Raw genomic sequence first — 15,543 nt, forward strand, 5'->3', positions numbered from 1 at the left:
AGACGGACTGGAAAATTGCAGTGAGCTGCATCAAAGTTGCAGTCGATCTTCATTGACATACCCCCAGCAGCAACTCTTCTCCCTCTTCAGCACATGGTGACGGCTCAGGCACATCAAAATCCATGATGAAAATACCCCTTCGCCAGTGCAACAGCTTGCAACATGCCATGCGCTGCCCGGAAAATATAGGTTGAAGTGTCTTCCTCTAACTTACATCTGCGTGAACAACCTGTGGCCTGCTTGTGGAGTGAAAATAAGCTGCAATCTGACATCACATTTCAGAGGAGACCATGTGCTCGTCTCCGCTCTACCAAATTCATAACAGAAGTTGCAGCAACAAGTGTGGCTTGTGAATAAGAGTGTCAATTCCAAATTGGGATAGAAAATAAGTTAAAATATTAAAAACAAGTACTCATTTCTGGTACATCTCTGGTTACTTTAAATAGCAGGTTATGGTAGATTTACAGTCATATTGCTTTCATTGTGGGCCGTTTTTCTACATTAAGGAATTAAGGAGTTCAAGATATCAGCTTCCTGCCTTACACTTGGGTGACAGAACCCAAGAACTTGATGTTTCACATTTGACGTGTGAATGTTGCCACAAATTTGATCCAGGGTACCAATTAGTACACCCGACACACCTACACACCACACGCTAAGTTAATATTAGTAGTTAAGTGTGTGTGACACATCCCACCTCTAGCTTGTGTTTTCTGAAGTGCAGAATGTCAAGATGTATTTCAGAATTATTTGTTGAACTGTTTGTCATGAACTAAATGAACCTCTCCCAATATGATCTAAGCCAGTCTTAACTGAATACAAAACAAAACATTATTTAAAGCTTAACAGGTCTGCCTTTATTATTCATTTAAATCCTTTTTATTGGAATCTCTAGTTGATGCAGATGTATGTATTTCATCAAATTCCTCAATGGCAACATCAAGCACAGGTACCCCAAGGTGAACCTCAATACAATTAACTAGGCTCTACAGTTTAGGGCTAACAATTTTAATTAATTTGGTGTACTTCAGGATCCTCCTTATGTTCTATGTGTAAACAGTATGCTGTTACAGGAAAATAAATAAATAAATAAAAACAAAAAACTCGAGCCTTCAGCTTTTTCGCAACATAAACATCACAGAAGCACAGTCCAAAGGGACACTTAAAAATCTAATTAATGAATTTTAATATCAAAAAGAATAGAGAATCACCAAAAAGTAAGAAGTGGATGAAAGAAAAGAAAAACAAGAAGTATAGGCCTCCCCGCAATGGGAAGGCGGACCTGAAACACCCCCAACCTGCCTACAGACGACTAAAAAACCCCAAACTGAAACCCGAGAAACAGAAAGTACGCCTAAGCGTCTGATAAAACCACCGTGTCACACTGGCCAAGCCCAGCTGCAGAGTAACGAGGAGCCAGGCCAACGTGAAGAGAGAAAGGAGGATGAACATACAGGCCCAGGAAGGCCAGGCGAGGGCAGATCCCAATTAGCACAGGTAAAGATGGCTCCTCATCAGCACAGGAGAAGGCCAAAAGACACCTATGCACTCATGCATAACATTTCATGAGGCGGGAAAAAGAAGAGTTAAAAATAGCAAGGAATAACAATGCACTTTTATAAAAGGACTGCAACTGCCAATCTGTTAAACCAAGGCTAGGAAAGAAATTATATAGTATACAATATAATACATTAATAAAGTAAAATATAATACTGAAATATAAGGCAATATGAATAGTACTGTACACATGAGTTCAGCAGGAATATTTTACCATTAGACTTCCTCTGCTAAGCATGATTTACAAATAGCCTCCCTGAAAAGCATTTACTTTAGACCACAGGCTGGTATGAAAATCAGTTCCTTTGTGGAATCTCATTATGGTGGGATGGGAATGTTTAATTTGGGATTTCGCAGGAAACATCCTGCCGGGTGCACAGGCATCTCCCTCAGCCTGAGGTTGTATTTTTGCGCCACAGTTTTGAAAATCTTTCCCGCATTTTGATTTGTGCCCCTCGTAATTTTAAATCTCCATGGTGATGTAGCCTGCATGACAGTAACACCTTGAGTACACGTACTGCAGCGCAGACCCTGATTGGCCCATTGCCATTCTGCATTGCCACCAGTGCCTTTTCATTGGTCGCTGAAAAAGAAAAACATTCCAGCCAAATATCCGCAGTTCTTCAAGGGAAATCCCTCACATCCGATCTGAAAGTCCACCTTGCTGAATCAGTGTACCTACTGTAACTGCCATGAATTACTCCTCAGTTGCGGATAGCATTAAGAGATGCTTATTGGATTATAATATTGATTCTGAAAACGTTACTGCACTTGTGACAATGCGAGTTATATGCTAAAAGAATATAAAGACATCCTTTAAAGCTTGTTTCCATATTCAGCACATTTAAATTGCAATGCCCACATTGTAGCACTAGCAAGTAATATTTGGTCAACTAATTTCCCTAAAGTTGACAAATTGGTGGCCACTGCCAAGAAAGTTGTTTAACACTGTCCACACCAAAAAATGTGTTATATGGAGCATACTATTAGCATGATTATCAGGCAAGGTACTTCTCTGTCAATAAAACTCCCCCCTGAACCATGTAAAACAGATAGGGAAGTTGGTATTCTGGTGTAGAGTACCATTTGAAGTATGTCCATTTTTATCTCAGACTTGTGGAAATGAAGATGGATATCACACCAAACACCATTGTGCTGACAGAGCTCAAGGCATTATTGAGGGATACGGGTTTGGAAAACAGCTTTTGCTAATCGCTGCAAATGGCTCATTGACATGATCTGGTGGTATGAAAGTCATGACATACGAATCCATGAAACCTATAATAAAATTGAACAGCTTACAAATGAATACCATGAACTTGCTCAGCAGATGCATAGCACAGACAAAACAATCAGCCACCAATGTGTCAAAACTGTCAATGAATCTTTGACACACTCCATCAAAATACAAGATGCCTGCTTTCAGCAAACAGGTCTCTGGGTGATACTGGCTGCTGCAGTACAGGACCCTGGGTGTCACTGGCTGTTGCAGTGTGTTGGAGTGCATAAGGCACTTTACACTGTGTGAATGCACACAGCCAGAAAAAATAGGGGAGAAATAATCCAAAAAGACATTCAGATGAGAGCTCATTAACAAGTGTCGTGCTCTATTATGGTTCTTGTTAGCCATCATGTCTCTCATTAAATGCAGCCCATCAGAAGCTCAGAAAAAATGTCCCTTTATTTTCATTCGAAGGCTTTCTTTTTATTTTTTTTTTCCCAGACGACTGAAGATATTTGTAAGGCCTTTCTTTCTTCCCTGCTCTAACATCTACATGATTAAAGAGTCAATTGCACATAGAACAGGCAACATTTTTCCCAAAAAAGGTTGAGGCTACCTTGTGCTTGTAATAGTTAGGGGCCCGGGAAGGGGGGGGGGCGGGGGTGTTAGGGGGATGGGCCAAAACCGTAACGTGTGTTTTACAATGCTGTTGCTTCTGCTACTCGCATTTTGCACTCCGATTGGCTTTGCTACATACTCAGCTACTTGCAATTGGTTTTGTGACCTGCTAAGCTACTTGCTGGACTACCTGCAATGCGATTGGCTTTGCTGACTACTCTGCTACTTGCGTGATTCAATGCAATTGGTTTTGTGACATGCGGAGTTACTTGCTGAGCTAGCTGTGAAGCTAGCTGCAGAGCTAGTTACGAATGACTTAGCAAAGTCACTGATAGATACTTGCTAGCCATTTAATGGTGCTTCCATCAGGGATACAGGGTTAATTAAGCTGTGATACAGACAGATATGATGATACCATACCCTGCTAGGACCTGAGAAGTAAAGCTAAATAATGTCTAGCTAAGTCGAACTTTATAGAGCTCCACTGAAAATATATCTTTTTACTGTTTAGACAGCAGCTGTCTAACTTGCATATCCAGTGTGTTCATTTTAAATGACTTTGAGCAAACATACCGAAAGAGAAGCCAAAACAACCTCAATGTAAATAACATGAACAAATCAGTAACTTAGTTGTGGCTAATTTAGCGATCCACAGTTATGCCGTGTGATCAGGATTTCTCCATTGCTAGACACGCCTACAAAGCCGCAGAACGAGAGGCAAACCAGAGGACCAAATCCAGCCCAAATAAGAAACTCCACCAGAATCTGACAGTAACTTATGCATTATCTCCACACTCTCCTCACTCATCAGCAGTTGTGCTGATGCAAGTGAGTGCTAATGCTCCTAGAACTGAAGGTCTTGAATGATTTGTTGATTTTTTGCACAAATAGATTAAAGATATACAAAGGTAAATGGACTGCATTTATATAGCGCCTTTATCCAAAGCGCTTTACAATTGATGCCTTGCATTCACCAGAGCAATTACAGGTTAGGTGTCTTGCTCAGGGACACTCCGACATGCCCAGGGTTCATTTCGAACCGGCAACCTCCGACTGCCAGATAACCGCTCTTACCTCCTGAGCTATGTCGCCCCATTGGTAAAAGTGGAACACTCCAGGTGCCCAAATTTAAAACTTCTGGGTTTACCAAGAAAAGCAAGAGAAGATATCAGAGCTGAAATCATTCTTGTCTGTCAGGAAACATTCTGCGAGGAGAAGCACTGAATTCCAGACTTGGTTGACACCGTGCATAGGCTTGGGAAAAGAGGTGCCAAAACATCCACCTTCCTGAAGGAGAAGAGTCTTAGCTTTGGTGAAGGCTTCTCTCCATTCGATCGAGAGAAGCGGAGGCATCTTTGGCTGGCTGTAAACCAGGCCCGTTAAATCAGAGAAAAAGCATGCTACTTCGGAGCCCAGGCTTTTGTCAGCGGCATTGAAATTACATTGTGAGCTACTGCTGCAGCTCCCATTGCTGCTGTACCTCTAGCATATGGTCACAACAAAGAACACTGAACAACTATGTGTATTATTCATCATAAACACCTGACTAAAAGACTAATGTGAGACATGAGATTGAACTGCTGTACCCATGGATATACTTGAAAAGGCTGAGAAGACTTCCATAAGAGTAGAGAGAGGGGGTGGTGCAAAGTGTGAGAGGAGGAGAAGAGAAAAAGAAAATAAAAAAGCTGCGGGACTCGGGAGTCAGAGAGAGTAGTGGTGCAGATATTTTGGGTTGGAGGGAAGATAGCTAGCTGTCCAGACAGTTTTAAAAGCGATAGATAACCAATGCTGTATTGCAAAAGGGAAGAAACGCCATCTGTATTCTTCCAGGGAATAAACAAGTTAAAGGCTGAATCCTTATGTTGGCTGGCTGTCTCCAAAACTTTCCTCATGCTATAGGAACACAGCAGAAATAAAGCATTTACCCACGGCCTTACACTAATAACAGTTCTGTGCAGCTCAGCACAATTTTTCTGACGTTTTCGCAAAAAGTATATATACCTCTTTCTGTGTTCTTGTTCTTTAGTGTGTTCATTTGTTTATGTCTTTTTCTGTATTTTCTCTAAATGCCAGGGGTCTAAAAAATGTAACACTTTTTCTTTTTGTTAAAAAATAGAGGAGTCTTGTTTTTTCCATCTCACTCCACTGCATTCCATTTAAAATTTTGGAGGTCTCAATGGAGCAACGATTTCTGACTGGCTGGTGTCAATATCCTGAACCACAACTTTTCTGGTGAGGTTCTATATCATTACTGCTATCCCAGTTAGACTTGTTTATTAGATTGCCCTGAACTAATATATGATAAAAGCTATAATATTTTCCTGGATTTTGAAGGTTTAGGCTCCATGGAACATGAATTTATTTATAATCCTTGAATAAATTTGGCTTTGGGAACTACTTTGTCAAACAATTAGAACACTACGCAGAATTTCTCAATTTAGCTGAAACATGGTACATCACCTCAATAATAGTGATGTACAAGGAATTTATTATGATCAGTCAGCTAACTGATGACATGACCCTATTTTTGAAGGATGTTACCCAAATATCCAAGGTAATATTGGTATATTGGCACATAACCCATATTAGCATATTTCCAAAGGCTTCTGGTCTCACATTGAATCTTAGTTAATGTGAAATTTTACCTATTAATAAACAATCAGAGAGCCCTTGGTTATATGGTATTCCAGTTAAAACTCAGGTCAATTATTTGGGAATTATAGTAGGAAAAAACTCAAATAACAGATGTGGTTTAAATTTTTACTGTGTTTTCAAAAAAGTTTTAATACAGTATATGGTCTCAAAGAGATTTGAGACTTAGAGGAAGGATTCTCCTCACAAAAGCCAAAGGCATCGTTGGCTCACGCCTGCTGTTCTCCCAGTTGATATGGGCAACTCTGTGTGGGCATCTATTGACAGAACGCTACTCATTGTGTTGAGTATCAGTTTTTGTCGGGCTGAACTTTCTTAACTTCTCTACCGTATCATTACATCTTTAAAATAAATTGGTTTAAAGAAGGTCTCTCTAACCCCAACTCTATTTGGAACTTGAGTACCTGAGTATGTATCTTCCCCACTGGGAGGCCTTCCGTTGTTGTACTTGTGCACCTATAATATCAACAAAATACCCCACAAATTGTCATCCTTTCACCAACAGATTGGTTTTAGGTGGGTTCCTCTCTTTCCACAATTATTATACATGGAACAGTCTAGATGTTTTATATAAGAACAAAACCATATTTTAGTCATGCATGGCATATAAATACTATTTAGCTTTTAAAGTCTTCAACCCAGAGGGTTTCCTTCTTAATGGTTTCCAATTTCTAACCAAAATGCCATATTCCCGTATCTAGAGACTTTGTTATTGTTACGGGTGCTATTCCTGAAGGTGCTAAGATTCTTTCAAGAGAAGTTGTGAAATCCCAACCCACCCATGTTGTGTGTATTAATTCTTGTGAATCCTCTGTGGGCAAGATACGTTTCTATTCTCCCCCATATGTTCGTAACAGGAACAAACAATATCGTTTTCAAAAGGACATTGTCGCAATCCCATGTATTATGCCTTATTGGAATAATTGTTTTTTTAAATATACATTTGAAAACAGTATGGGCTTTACCATCAAAATTCCTGATCACAAATAAAGTTTCATACAAGCTGTTCCATAGATATTGCCAATCAAAAAGCTACCGCAAGAGGCTGAATAATGATATTGAGACCAATTGTGCTTTTTGTGATGCTGACAATGAAACTGCCTTGCACCTTTTCTGGGACTGTACATATTGCCAAACTTTCTGGAAACATTTTTGTAATTTTATATGTAAATATGTATATTCAGATTTTTGTTTACTCTATGAAAATATATTGCTTGGCTTCTTCCTCGAATATATATGAAATGAGAATGAATACTATATAATTGAACTTCTTATATTTGTGAGATAAATGTCATATGCATTCCTGTAACTTCAACAACGCTAAACCTCTTTGTAAAATACTTGAAAATGAAGCCAAACTATATATTAAAACTATTCTGACCTCCTCCAACATGAAAGCCTTCAAAACATTCAACACGTCTTTTTTAAAGATTTTTATTTGATCCATATTACAAATATCATCCTATAACATCCTATTCTTAAATTATTATCCCTGAAGGGATCGCAAAAATATAGCTAGAAAGTATCCATCAGTCACCTTTAGCATTGCTCTATAAATTGTTACCAATGAATCGTGTGATTGGAGGAGCTCCTCTCAGGCTTCTATTTCATTATCTATGTTGCTCAGTGGCCTCCGACAGCCGTGTGTGACTGTCAGAACAAATGAGCAATCATAGCCAGTGTCGGGGGGCGGGGGGGCAAGCTAACATTAATGCAACCCCCAACCCCTCCCACTCTTGGTCTTGGGTCTACCCGCTGAGACATCCCCACGGTAGCCAACTAAAGCAATCCCCTCTTGCTCTTTGAGCAAATACAACAGGAAAGAGAGGAGACGCGAAAGCCCATACCTAGCTGAGCATGGATCTTTCCTCAGAACCAATTGGTAACCTTTTTTTTTGTGATTTTGTACACGATCCCCATAAAAACTGGAAGTGTGTCATCATAAGAAGGACGAATAATTAATGCAGTTATTTCTGCCTTTTGCCTTCTTATATAAGGGATGGGGGAGGGAAACTCATTTCAGGCTTTGTATCTTGGAAGGAAACTATCCATTACACTGTGGGGGGGATGCATGAATAACTGTAATGTAACTAATTAATATGACTTGGGGAAAGGCTTAGCGTCAGTCAATCTCTCGCCACGGGATGACAGGGAGAATGAAATATTAAGGGCAGAGGGCCATTACGCTTCTGGCAGTATCTACTCCTCGCGCACCAGACTTCATGTATTTTTTATGATTGCCATCAATATCATTTTGCATTTCTGTTCAACAGGAATAAGCCCTTAGGAACATATAGTTTACAGGGATACTGTGGGATGATTGCAGACAAAATGGTGGCGATAAATTGTTCTGTAATTGTTCCTGGAGATTTCAGATTTAAGGGCATGCCACACATAGAAAATGGGATCATTTGTAGATCCATCATTATATTTAAAAGAGAATCTTGGTAGTTATAGATGAACAATAAAGGATACAAGCAGTCTCCCTGTTCTAAAGTAATCTGTGACAACAAAAATAACCCCAGAGAGCTGTTCTCCAACACTAAAGTCAGCTTCGACGGCAGCTTTTGGTGGTGAGTCTGGTTCTTGATTTGAGGAGCTTGCCAGCTTTATTCAAGAAAAAAAACATTACAGCAGTCAAATCGACAATGTTGGGAAGTGACTGACGCTAAGCTTTTTCCCAAGTCATATTAATTAGTTTCATTACAGTTTACAGAAGAATTACAACAGTCAAATTGACAGTGTTGGGGAGTAGTTTAATGACATTTTTTGTTTTTATGTTATGTTACTTACTGACTAGCAGATGTCCCATGTAACTGAACTGCAATTGTGAAACCTTTGCTAACAAAGAGCAACCTGGACCACTCTGTACAAAGTAATTTTAGGCAGCCATACAATCCCCCATTTCTAATCAAAGGTTTTGAAAATGTGGTTTCTATACAACTTAATGTAGATCTTTCTGGAAAGGTTTAGGTCTGGTCTAACACAGAGCACGAGAACCACAGCAAAGAAACAGCTCTGGCTAAGGACATAAATGACCTTTCACTGCGCATTGATGTTGAGGGTGTACCTGGTTTTATTGGATCAAGCTGTTGCTTTTGATGCAGTGGATCATGTGATTTGGCTCCATCTACTTGAAAAATGCACAGTATGTGTTGGTTGAACTCCTATTAGAAAGAGAGATGATACTGTATTACCTTAGAATATACCACTTCAAAATGGTTCTGAAACGGCACAGGGATCCATTTTGGACCCTTGCTATTCTCTGTATACGGACCCCCTGGGTAGTATAATTAGAAAACACAATGTTACTTTCAATGTTAGCTATACAGGTGACCTTCAACTATGTAATGTGGATGTCTTACAATTTCCTCCAACTTGACCCAAACAAGACAGAATTTTTGTCTTAAAAGATTAAAAAGAAAAGATCATTAGTGACCTCTGCTCTTTGGCATTAAATTTTAACCCAGAGGTGAGAAACCAAGAGATAATCCGGTACTCAGACTTAAGCTTTCAACCCCATATAAAGAAGATGATTAAAGTGTTTTTTCACTTTCAGAACATAGTTCAAGTTAGACCCTTTCTCTCACAGACCAACACTGGAAAAATGCCTCTTACATACAACAGTAATACACTTTCCTCTGGCCTTCCAAAGTAAAGCATTAAAGGACTACTGCTGGCCTTAAACATGCTGTTGCAACACCAAGACTAAATCAAGGAAGAGAGCTCATATTACCTCACTACTTGCATCCTTGACTATTTGTTTTAGGTTTGATTTTAAAAGTATTTCACTTGTTTTAAAAGCCCTAAATGACTGGCTTGTTGCCCTCAGGGACCTCGTGACTTCAAGTCACCACAGGAATGCTAATGTACGCACATGAAAGCAGTTTCATAGCCAGCAGCTAAAATCATATGTTGAATTCGAAAATATATGGGTAAATCACTTTTATTCAATACCCCCAGGCTATGTAGGGATTAATTTTGATAAATTATGTAGGATATAATTGCACGTACCATTTTGACATTTTAAAACTTCCATCCCCACACTAACAATCTATTTTTCCCACACCATAAAGTGATATATAATTTTATTGTGAATTGATGATTCAAAATGAAAAAGCACAGAAGAGTATTTCAGAATTTCAGAGCATGTTGACCAGTGGAAGGCAAAACCATTTTTGATTAAATGTAATGAGATTTTCACAAGTTCTTCATTATTTCATAATACGCAGTGCTGCCTGTATAATGTTATGCAGTTCAAAAGATATGTCTAATGGAATCACATTTTAGTCACAGTAGATTTGCTGTTGCATCACGCTGTGGAACAGGCATTATGATCTGACAAAACAAATTTGAAATAAATAGGCTTCATGATTTAGACACCACTGTTGCAATTAATTCTGTACATGGCTAAAAGATGAGACACTTCAACAAGGCTGGACTGAGTCATCACTTTGTTTGTGCAAGCTGCTCAGGACTCAGGAGCCACACAAAAAAAAAACACCAGGAGTGCTATAGTGACCATCTCTCTGTTCTTCCCTGGTGTAATTAATGAGAAACCCACTTATAATGCAGGTATGAATTAGTACCCTGCTGGTCTTCAAATTAATGTTTGAGGTTTTGGTATAGGAGTGTGTGCGTGGGTGTGTCTGTCTGTCTGTCTGTCTGTGTGTTTGTCTATCTGCTTATCTCTGTCGCACCATTATGTCTATACCGTGTATATTTGGTATGCGGTATACACGAGGCTAGTTGGGTGGACCTATGTGGGTGGGGTAGGTTGGCAGGGCCAGGTGGTGGGACTGGGTGGGCGGGTTAAGGAGATGGGACTGGGTGGGCGGGGCCAGGAGGTGGGGGGTCTGGGGTTTTGGGATTAACTTTAATTCCATTTGTGATTACTCACATGTACTTGTATGGTTTATTCTGTGTCTTTCTTTTTGTTTTGGGGCAGTTTGAGCAGCTTCACTTGCAAGGGGTAAAATAAATTCTTAATGTCTTGGAAGAAATAAATTCCTGTGAAGGGGATTTTATACTTTTCTCTGATTCTTTTGTTTTTACTCAACACTGTGTAAAGCATAGTGTGTGTACGTGTGTGTGTGTGTGTGTGTTTGATCAACAAGTGGTCATATTAGTGTTTTTCATGTACTGTAATCTTATATTATTTTTATCTTTTGTAACTAATTTATACCCTGGATTTTGCCACACATCAAATATTGTTGGCTTAAGTGTCCAGTAAAATGAATGTTTAGCATAAATCTGTCAGCGTTGTGGGAATTTTCAAATAGCATCAGTGGCTGTCAGCTGTCAGAGTATAGTAAAGAGAAATCTTTACTATACTTCTGTTTTTGTTCTATAATATTTAATACTTACTTTCACATCCAAGTCTATGGCTTTGGATGTTTAAAGTATAACATGTTAAAGTATTTATAATAAAAGTGGCTCTAGAGTGAAGTCTATATTTTTCTGCCTCATATATGGAGTTTTATTTCACCATTAATGAAATGTAACTGGGACACAGTGCAAAACCCTGTTTGACAAACACAAAAATGACAACATGTGAATATGAATCACTTCTACATTTTGAATCTCTTATCAGATTGTGAAATTTACATTAAGATTAGAACAGAACCACTGATTTTAGATTACCTGGGGGTGGAGCGGGGGGCGGGGGGGGGGGGTTGTTGTCACCCTTTGATGTTCTGAAACAAGTAGGTGGCTTACAACAGCTCGTACAAAATCAGTGTTTGCCACTGTTTGATGAACTACTGAGAAATACCCCTTGTGTTTGAGTAGCCTAAAATTATTCACAGCAGGGCACTCTAGTGTCTCTCAGATGAAAGAGAAATTATGCCAACTTTGAGGTACAGTCATACAGTCAACTGGATCTGTGGAAACAAGTTCCGCTGACGCGATGTTCCAAATAGCATGCAGGATTACCAAGGCATCGTCTCCATCTGTAACCCCCACCCACCACAAGCAGAAATCCATTGGTAGAGATGGGGGTTAATTAATGTAACCCACGCATGAAAATAATGAGCGATTTGAATTAATCACCTCATCTGGATGTTTTGTCTCAAATCCATAATTCTTTCTCGCTCTCGCTCTCTTGCTCTCTCTCTCCCTCGCTCTCTCTCTCTCTCTGGTTTAGTGGTTTATAACTTTCTTCATTTTTAAAAAATAACAAGTAAACATTAATTATCTCGATCATCGTCTTGTTGTACTCTTGGATTATCCTAATTAAATGCTACAGACACAAAAACCAAGGAAAGGATACAGATGTTTTTCTTTCTCTCTGGGGCTTTTTTTTTTTTTTTTTTTTTTTTAATATGGAGCCGGATGGGTGATTCCTACCGTTACTGTCTCGGTAGACCCTCTAACCTCTTAGGCAGCCTTGTTGACAGATGGCAAAAGAAATGAACGCAAACAGCATTGCGTTTCACCAGACTGGATATTGTGGAGCATGACAGTGGAGGAGCCCCACAGTCTGGCACTGTATGTGGACCTTGTCCATGCCAACTGTGACAGCCCAGCAATAGATTCTCACAGTAGTCAGGACTGTAGACAAAGACCTTCTTCAGATCCACCTCTTTAGAAAGCATCTTGACTTGTTTAACCCTAACCCCCTACCTATCACTTGCTTAGTACTGCAGTCTTACCATGCTAGTTGAATGTGTTTGTCAGTGTAGATGAGAACACAACCTGTACATTTCAATCAACCATTTTTTTAAGAACTATTATTTAAGAACTATTATTTATTCAACCATTTTTTAAGAACTATTATTGTTTGTTTTCTTACCTGTGTCTAGTACTCTTATTTACCTCTTTAAATGTACAGATGGTTTCTTTTCATTTTGGATACACTACTAAATGAATGGAATGTAGTATGGCCATATTTGTGCTTCAGGACATTAAACCCACATGATAAAATACAGATGCGACATAGGGGTGACATAGCTCAGGAGGTAAGACCGATTGTCTGGCAGTCGGAGGGTTGCCGGTTCAAACCCCGCCCTGGGTGTGTCAAAGTGTCCTTGAGCAAGACACCTAACCCCTAACTGCTCTGGCGAATGAGAGGCATCAATTGTAAAGCGCTTTGGATAAAAGCGCTACATAAATGCAGTCCATTTACCATCAGATGCTTACATTGCATCCTTAACTTTGCAATGCTAAATGAAAAGAAGCTGCATTGTTAATCAAAAGATGATTCATGTTTATACAGACTGTGGAAAAACACAAGGGACAGGGTCAGTTAGTTATTACCTCACCCTCTGCACACTGAAGAGAGTAAAACTTTCTTTCATGCAGTGTTGAGTGCCAAAAATATAGTAACTGGTCAGTTAATAACAGAAAATAAGAGACAACAATGTGTTTATTTTATTTGGTAAGTCAAATAAATTCTGCTGGCTGTAAAAGTGAAGAATCAGATTCACTGATTCACAAGAAAGAACTTGCTCTGCTTGTTGTAGCAAAGACAGATGTCTTTTCTTTTCTTTTACTTCTTCTCGCTTTTATTTATTCATTTATTTGGAGGCAGAATAACAATGGAGTTACACCATTCTTAATAAATACATTTATTATTTCATTCTGTCACCACAGCCTGACATGCATTCAAGGAGGTGAACTTTAACGAATGTCAGCTAACGCTCACAAACATACCAAACTTTTTTCTGTTTGCCACAAAAATTAGCTAACAATGTAAAATAAAAATACAGATTACTGCTGACAAAAATGGCTGAGGAGTGAACAAGTTGACTATCATTTATAATTCATTTACATTAATTTAATGTGTGTTTGAAGGGGTAATCTTAAGTGAAAATTGCTATTCTTGATTTGCATCCATTTTAATTACATCAACAGCATCAGTGAACAAAATAAAACCATCACTTTGAAATTATTCAGCACACAGTAAAATGTATTGTGTTAATTCAACTCTAACAATGTTATTTCAACTCTTATCAGATAACATTTGGTCCCACTCTGGAAAGTAGGGCCCAAATGTTATCTGTTAAGAGTCGAATGAACACTGAAGATTGTACAGTGTAGTAACTGCGACAAGGAATCATAGTGTGTGCAGCACATTCTTCCTGTTGAACACACCACCATGCTCTGATATGAAGCTAGTATTTAAAAAATATATGATAATGACCACAGGCCAACAATATAGGCACACAAAATGGTGAAGATCAACCACGCCTTATCCGCTGACATTTTTACCAACCTGTATAATTAGTGTGAACATACAATGTATCAGTGCAAGAGACACTGGACACTGTGCATAAATGGGAAACATTTTTTGTAAATTTAAAGGGCGCTTGTGTCCAAAACTATTAGGGCATCACTAGTGGAAACACAGTACATTGCTTCAAAGTCATATTTTTGGTTAAAATTGTTCCTTTTCATATTCAGATGTTCTTTGGTTCTGGTAAATCACCTTAAATTAAGATTTACTTACATTAAATGTATTTTGGACAGTGTCTCTGTTAAAAGAATTGCAAAAGAAATTTAATTGAGTGAGGATGGTTGTTAGCATCTTAATGAAGTATTGAAAATTGAAAAAATGTTTCCTCCAAGCTGGGACAAAATTGTTTTTGACACAATAAAAAGTTGTATAGAATTTATTATGTTTATATTTTTATATGCACTATAAACGAACTCAGCTTTAATGCTCCAAGCCTTTATTTTAAAAACTTGTTAAAAACCATTAAGTCTGTCATATGTTCTTGATGTGTAATAACATGCTGTTGACAGTTAGATTGTTAAGACCATTTCTGCTTTTGGACCGTTTTTGATTTTATTGTGCCGTATATTTTGTGCTGTGCACTGTAACCTCTTGAGAAGCCATAAAGGTGGCTCTGGACATTGCTGTCCTAATACATTTTTCCTGTGGTAACAATCTGACTGATCGCACAAAACACATTTTTCCTTGCATTTCAAACTTGATCCTGTGCACCAGTACATGCTCCTGTCACATAGAGAATATGACTGGTGGAATTCAGAATCTTATGAAGTAATTAATTATTAATTACTCATGAACCTAAGTAAGTGCAATGCAGTTCATTGTTTATTAATCATGGAAAAGGGTACTTTCTGTGATATTAAAGACCTTCAATTCATGGTTTATTCAGTGTTAATAAGTATGCATTACTCCTATGGAGTTTTTAAGAATATATTACTAAATCATGAACTGCGTGACTTTTATAGACGGTTAGCTATTAAACATTTATAAGTGCGTAAATGTGTAATACTTGGTTTACTGATAAAGTAAATGCCTAAATAAACTTATTATAATCACGTGAAACCGTAGATAAAGCCCAGTACAATCACACCATTAAGGATCTATTTATTTCATATGTGCTGGCTTTGAAAATTAAGACCCTTTCCTTGTAGGCCTAGGGAAAAGGTCAAATAAGTCATTACAGGGAATTTATGAAAAGTTTTTCATCTGCATGCAGTAAACAACCCTAAGATTCTTCCATAATCCCTCCACTGTCTTT

The sequence above is a fragment of the Anguilla anguilla genome, chromosome 7, assembly GCF_013347855.1.
Source record: "Anguilla anguilla isolate fAngAng1 chromosome 7, fAngAng1.pri, whole genome shotgun sequence".
Taxonomy (NCBI): Eukaryota; Metazoa; Chordata; class Actinopteri; order Anguilliformes; family Anguillidae; genus Anguilla; species Anguilla anguilla.